General features: G+C 54.9%; 1 pseudogene; it reads left to right on the plus strand.

Annotated features, from left to right (window-relative positions):
- The first annotated feature begins 7,290 nt into the window (after nucleotides 1–7,290).
- The window catches only part of LOC149517388 (18S ribosomal RNA), a 1,759-nt pseudogene continuing 1,549 nt past the window's right edge, over nucleotides 7,291–7,500 (plus strand).

A 7,500-nucleotide genomic window follows, 5' to 3' on the forward strand; every position in this document is an offset into this window, starting at 1 on the left:
ACCCATGAAACGAGCGTGCGGGTGCTCAGCCGACCGGAGAGCCAGACTGCGCAAGTCGAGGATCGGCCCGATCCCCCTCTACGTGCTGTCGATCCTGCTGCAGGTCTCTCTATCCTGTTGGGGCTTAGATCGGGAATGAACTTCGTATGCCTAACTCAAACCACGAAATGAGCGTGCGAGCACTCAGTCGATCGAAGAGGGTGGATATGCAAGTCGGGGATCAGCCCGGTCCCCCTTTGCGTGCTGTTGCCGATCCTACTACCAGTCTAATCTTAGACTGGGAATGAACTCCATATGCTTAGACTAGAAATGAACTCTGTATGCCTAAGTCAACCCACAAAATGAGCGTACGGGCATTGAGCCGACCAGAAAGGCATAATGCACAAGTTGGGGATCGACCCAGTCCCCCTCCGCGTGCTGTCAATCTCGCAGCCGATCCTACTGCCACAACCCCCGATCCGATTGGGGCTTAGACATGGAATGAACTCTGTATGCCTAAGCCAACCCATGAAACGATCGTGTGGGTGCTCAGTCAGTCAGAGCGGCAGAATGCGCAAGCCAGAGATCGACCCAATCCCCCCTGTGTGCTGTCGATCCTGCTGCTGGTCCTGCTGTCGCAACCCTCAGTTCGGTCCGTATCCTTAGATTGGGAATGAGCTCCGTATGCCTAAGTCAACCCATGAAATGATAGTACAGGCACCCAACCAGCCAGAGACGCAGAATGCGTAAGTCGAGGATCGACTCGACCCCCGTCTGTATGCTGTCGATCCTGCTACGGGTCCTGCTGCAACCCTCGGTCCGATCCGATCTTAGACTGGGAATGAACTTCGTATGCCTAAGTCAGCCTACGAAATGAGTGGGCGGACACTACACCGGCCAGAGAGACAGGATGCGAAAGCCGTGGATCGATCAGGTGGTAGGTGGGTTTAGGCACATCTTCATATTTATGCCATGCTAATGCCATTTTTATGGCTTGTAAATTCATACAATGGTCCCCTAAGCCTTCGTGTGAAGTTTCGTGGCAAGACGACTCATTTTTTATTTTTCATGATTTTTGAAACTTTTTATGGTTCGGGATTTTTTAAAATTTTTTTAGAAGGAGTTTTGGCCCTAAATTTTGTACACGTGATCCTTGTATTTTTGTTGGCATGCATAAAATATTTCAGTTAAAAACTTGAAGTGGAGAAGCTTTTGTGACCATTTGAAAAAAGTGTCCCCATTTTAGACACTTTAATGGCTACTGGCAGCAAACCTATAAAATCTTAAATGCTTTTTAAGGGGGTGTGAGTTCTCGAGGTTTGATGAGGGATAGGGGGCCAATATAAGGGCCAAGTACCAGCAGCCATTGCACATCATGTGCGCACACCCCCCTGACCCCCCCAATCATCGGAAACCCCAATGCCGCAGGTCAGGTTCTCTGACGATGCTTCGACGATGCTCCGACAATGCTCCGACGATGGTGCCCCAGGTAAAAAAAATGAGGCACCAATACATGCCCGAGCCCAACATGTGCACCGTGGCTCGAAATTGAACTTTGGCCAAGGCCTCGACCATCAATGGCACATGAAGGTGCATGGTGATGGCACATGCATCGACCATCATCAGTACAGGCTGCCCTTTGGTATGGGCACTTGCCTCGACCACCATCGACACAAGCTGGGACCTGGTGTGGGTGGTTGCCTCGATCACCATTGGCACATGCCGGCCTTTGGTGTAGGCGGTTGCCTCGACCACCATCGACACAAGTCAGCCCTTGGTGCGGGCTCTTGCCTCGACCATAATCAACAAAAAATAGCCCCTGGTGCGAGCGGTTGCCTCCACCACCATCGGCATAAGCTGACCTTTGGTACGGATGGTTACCTCGACCACCATCAGCACAAGATGGCCCCTGGTGCAAGCGGTTACGTCTAACACCATCAGCACATGCTGGGCCTTGGTGCTGGCGGTTGCCTCGACCACCGTCAACATATGCTAGGCCTTGGTGCCGGGGGTTGCCTCGAACACCATCGGCATGTGGTAGGCCTTGGTACGGACGGTTGGCTCGAGCACCATCGCCATAAGTCGGCCCTTGCTACGGGCTCTTGCCTCGACCATCATCGATAGAAATTGGCCACTGGTGCGGGCCGTTGCGTCAAACACCATCGACACATGCTGGCCTCTGGTACGAGCGATTGCCTCGAACACCATCGGCACTTGCTGGGCCTTGGTGTGGGCGGTTGCCTCGACCACCATCGGTAGAAGATGGCCCCTAGTGTGGGCGATTGCCTCAACCAACTGCCTCGACCACCATCGGTAGAAAATGGCCACTGGTACGGGCGATTGCCTTAAACACCATCAGCATATGTTGGCCCTCGGTACGAGCGGTTGCCTCGAACACCATCGGCACTTGCTAGGCCTTGGTGCGGGCGGTTGCCTTGATCACCATCGGTAGAAGATGGCCCCTAGTGCGGGTGGTTGCCTCGAGCACCATCAACACAAGTCGGCCCTTGCTACGGGCTCTTGTCTCGACCACAATTGGCAGAAGATGGCCCCTGGTGCAGGCGATTGCCTTGACCACCATCGCCATTAGCTGACCCTCGGTGCGGGCGGTTGTCTTGACCACCATCGACACAAGATGGCCCCCGATGTGGGCGGTTGCATCGAACACCATCGGTACATGCTGGGCCTTAGTACTGGTGGTTGTCTCGACCACCATCGGCATATGCTAGGCCTTGGTACGAGTGGCTGCCTCGAACATCATCGACACGTGCTAGGCCTTGGTACGGTCGGTTGCCTTGAGCACCATCGACACAAGTTGACCCTTGGTGCAGGCTCTTGCCTCGACCATCATCTACAGAAGATGGCTCCTGGTGCTGGCGGTTACGTCGAACACCATCGGCACATACTAGCCCCGGTGCAGGCGATTGCCTCGAACACCATCGGCATGTCCTAGGCCATGGTACGGGCAGTTCCCTCGACCACCATCAACAAAAGATGGCCCTTGGTGCGGGTGGTTGCCTTGACCACCATTGGCATAAGCCGGCCCTTAGTGCGGGCTCTTGCCTCGACCACCATCGGCAGAAGATGGCCCTTAGTCCGAGTGGTTATGTCGAACACCATCGACATATGCTGGCCCCTAGTGCGGGCGATTGCCCCGAACTGCGTATGCTTAGGAATGAACTCTGTATGCTTAAGTCAACCTACAAAACGAGTGGGAGGGCACTACGCCAGCCAGAGAGACGGGATGCGCAAGCCGTGGATCGAACGGGTGGTAGGTGGGTTTAGGCACATCTTCATATTTCTACCATGCCGATGCCATTTTTATGGCTTGTAAATTCATACAATGGTCCCCTAAGCCTTCATGTGAAGTTTCGTGTAAGACGACTCATTTTTTATTTTTCATGATTTTTGAAACTTTTTACGGTTCGAGATTTTTTAAAATTTTTTTAGAAGGCATTTTGGCCCCAAATTTTGTAGACGTGATCCTTGTATTTTTGTTGGCATGCACAAAAAATTACAGCTAAAAACTGGAAGTGGAGAAGATTTTGTGACCATTTGAAAAAAGTGTTCTCATTTTAGACACTTGAATGGCTACTGACAGCAAACCTATAAAATCTCAAATGCTCTTTAAGGGGGTGTGAGTTCTTGAGGTTTGATGAGGGATAGGGGGCCAATATATGGGCCAAGTACCAGCACCCATCGCACATCATGTGCGCACACCCCCTGGCCACCCCCAATCATCGGAACCCCTGATGCCACCGATCAGGTTCTCCGGTGATGCTCCTCCGATGGTGGCCTGAGCAAAAAAAATACGACACCAGCACATGCCCTAGCCTACCATGTGCACCGTGGATCAAAATTGAGCTTCGGCCAAGGCCTCGACCATCAATGGCACATGATGGCACATGGTGATGGCACAAGATGGTGCATGGTGATCGCACATGCATCGACCATCATCGGCACAGGCTACCCTTTGGTACAGGCACTTACCTCGACCGCCATCAGCACAAGCTGGGCCCTGGTACAGGTGGTTGCCTTGAGCACCATCGGCATATGCCGGCCCTTGGTGGGCGGTTGCCTCGACCACCATCGACGCAAGTCGGCCCTTGGTGCTGGCGGTTGCCTTGACCACCATCGGCACAAGATGGCCCCTGGGGTGGGCGGTTGCATCGAACACTATTGGCACATGCAGGGCCATGGTGCGGGTGGTTGCCTCGACCACCATCAACACATGCCGAGCCTTGGTGCAGTCAGTTGCCTCGAACACTATTAACACGTGCCGGGCCTTGGTACAGGCCGTTACCCCGAGCACCATCGACACCAGTAGAGCCTTGGTGCGGGCGGTTGCCTCGAACACAATCAACACAAGCCAACCCTTGGTGTGGGCTCTAGCCTCAACCATAATCTGTAGAAGATGGCCCCGGGTGTGGGCGGTTACCTCGACCACCATCGGCACATGCCGAGCCTTGGTGCGAACGGTTGCCTCAAACATCATCAACACGTGCCGGGCCTTGGTGCGAGCTGTTACCCCGAGCACCATCGATATTAGCTGACCTTTGGTGCGAGCAGTTGCCTCGACCGCCATTGACACAAGATGGCCCCTGGTACGAGCGATTGTGTCTATCACCATCGACACATGCAAGGCCTTGGTGCGGGCGGTTACCTCAACCACCATCAATAAAAGATGGCCCTGGTGCGGGTGGTTGCCTTGAACAGCATCGGCACGTGTCGGGCCTTGGTGCGGGCAGTTGCCTCGAGCACCATCAACACTAGGATGCCCTTGGTGTGAGCGGTTGCCTTAAACACTATCGACATAAGATGGCCCCTGGGGTGGGCAGTTGCATCGAACACCATCGGCACATGCTGGGTCGTGGTGCGAATGGTTGCCTCGACCACCATTGGCACATGCCGAGCCTTGGTACAGGCGGTTACCTCGAACATTATCAGCACGTGTTGGGCCTTGGTACGGGCCGTTGCCCTGAGCACCATCGACACCAGCAGGCCCTTGGTACGGGCGGTTGCCTCAAACACCATCGACATAAGCCTGCCCTTGGTGCGGGCTCTTGCCTCTACCATAATCGACAGAAGATGGCCCCAGGTGAGGGTGGTTGCCTCGACCACCATCGGCACATGCCGACCCTTGGTGCGGGCGGTTACCTCGAATACCATCGACACATGTCGGGCTTTGGTGTGGGCCGTTACCCCGAGCACCATTGACACCAGCCAGCCTTTGGTGCGGGCGGTTGCCTCAACCACCATCGGCACAACTTGGCCCTTGGTGCAGGCGGTTGTGTCTAACACCATCGACACATGCAGGGTCTTGTGCGGACGGTTGCCTCAACCACCATCGGTAGAAGATGGCCCCTGGTGAGGGCGGTTGCCTCGAACACCATCGACACGTGCCAGGCCTTGGTGTGGATGATTGCCTCGAGCACCATCGACACAAGATGGCCCTTGGTGCGGGCAGTTGCGTCTTACACCATCGGTATATACTGGGCCTTGGTACGGGCGGTTACCTCGAGCATCATCGGTATTAGCCGACCCTTGGTGCTGGTGGTTACCTCGACCACCATCGACACAAGATGGCCCCTGGTGCGGGTGGTTGCCTCGACCACCATTGGCAAAAGATGGCCCCTGGTGTGGGCGGTTACCTCGAGCACCATTAACACAAGTCAACCCTTGGTGCGAGCTCTTGCTTCGACCATAATCGACAGAAGATGACCCCTGGTGCAGGCGGTTGCCTCCACCACCATCGGCACAAGCCAACCCTTGGTGTGGGCGGTTGCCTCGACCACCATCGGCATAAGATGGCCCCTAGTGTGGGCGGTTACATCGAACACCATCGACACATGCTGGGCCTTGGTGTTGGTGGTTGCCTCGACCACCATCGGCACGTGCTAGGCCTTGGTTTGGGCGGTTGCCTCGACCACCATCAGCACAAGTTGGCCCTTGGTGTAGGCTCTTGCCTCGACCACCATCGATATAAGATAGCCCCTGGTACGGGCAGTTACGTCGAACACCATCGACACATGCTGGCCCTTTGTGCGGGTGGTTGCCTCGAACACCATCGGCACGTGCTGGGCCTTGGCGCGGGTGGTTGCCTTGACCACTATTAGCAGAAGATGGCCCTTGGTGTGAGCGATTACCTCGAGCACCATCAGCACAAGCCGACCCTTGGTGCGGGCTCTTGCCTCGACCACCATCGACAGAAAATGGCCCTTAGTGTGGGCGGTTGTATCGAACATCATCGGCACATGTTGGGCCCTGGTGTGGGCGGTTGCCTCGAACACCATCAACACATGCTGGGTCTTGGTGCGGGCGGTTGCCTCGACCACCATTGACAGAAGATGGCCCTTGGTGCGGGCGGTTGCCTCGAGCACTATCGGCACAAGCTGGCCCTTGGTGTGGGCGGTTGCCTCGAACACCGTCGGTAAGTGCTAGGCCTTGGTGAGGGCGGTTACCTCGACCACCATTGATAGAAGATGGCCCTTAGTGCGGGCGGTTGCCTCGACCACCATCGGCACAAGCCGACCCTCGATGCGGGCTCTTGCCTCGACCACCATCGACAGAAGATGGCCCCTAGTACGGGTGGTTGCGTCGAACACCATTGGCATATGCCGAGCTTTGGTGCGGGCGATTGCCTCAAACACCATCGACACATGTCGGGCCTCGGTGTGGGCACATACCTCGAGCTGGTGTGGGCGGTTGCCTCGACCACCATCGGCACACGCTGGCCCTTGGTGTAGGCAGTCGCATTGACCACCATCGACACATGCTGGCCCTTGCTCGCTCGTCGAGTAATCAATCAGATGGGTTATGGACCGACACGTTTGGATGCTACCACTTGTACGTAATGGGCATATGAGTGGTGCTACGGTTGTGCATGTGGGCAGGCTCCATGCTCTATGCATCGAACTGTCGACCCGTCATCCTCTTCAATCTCTACCCATGCGGTCGTTGTACCCAGGAGGCACGATCGGGATCCTGTGTTGCATACCTGAATCGATGGAAACCGGATGTCTCACCATCCCTCATCCGTCTCATGTCTCGAGAGGCCATGGGTCAGACGTCAATCATGGTCGGTGTCCCAAGTGTGCCACCCAATCCTCCATGGCCGTATTAGTGCACTTGTATTCGATCATGCTCTCGAATGTAGAACATTTAGCGGGCGCGGGCTCTTGGCCCCCGTTCATCCGATGCTATGCATTTTCCATGCTTGACACGCATAATGCTTATGCTCCATGTCGAGCTCTCTCCGTCGCTCGATTGGTGCATCAAGGCCTACGCGGTGCCAACATCTTGAAGGAATGCTACCTGGTTGATCCTGCTAGTAGTCATATGCTTGTCTCAAAGATTAAGCCATGCATGTGTAAGTAATAACTAATTCAGACTGTGAAACTACGAATGGCTCATTAAATCAGTTATAGTTTGTTTGATGGTATCTACTACTCGGATAACTATAGTAATTCTAGAGCTAATACGTGCAACAAACCCCGACTTCTGGAAGGGATGCATTTGTTA

Source organism: Durio zibethinus, chromosome 8, assembly GCF_047325235.1.
Source record: "Durio zibethinus cultivar Kanyao isolate XHJ-2024 chromosome 8, ASM4732523v1, whole genome shotgun sequence".
NCBI classification, from domain to species: Eukaryota; Viridiplantae; Streptophyta; class Magnoliopsida; order Malvales; family Malvaceae; genus Durio; species Durio zibethinus.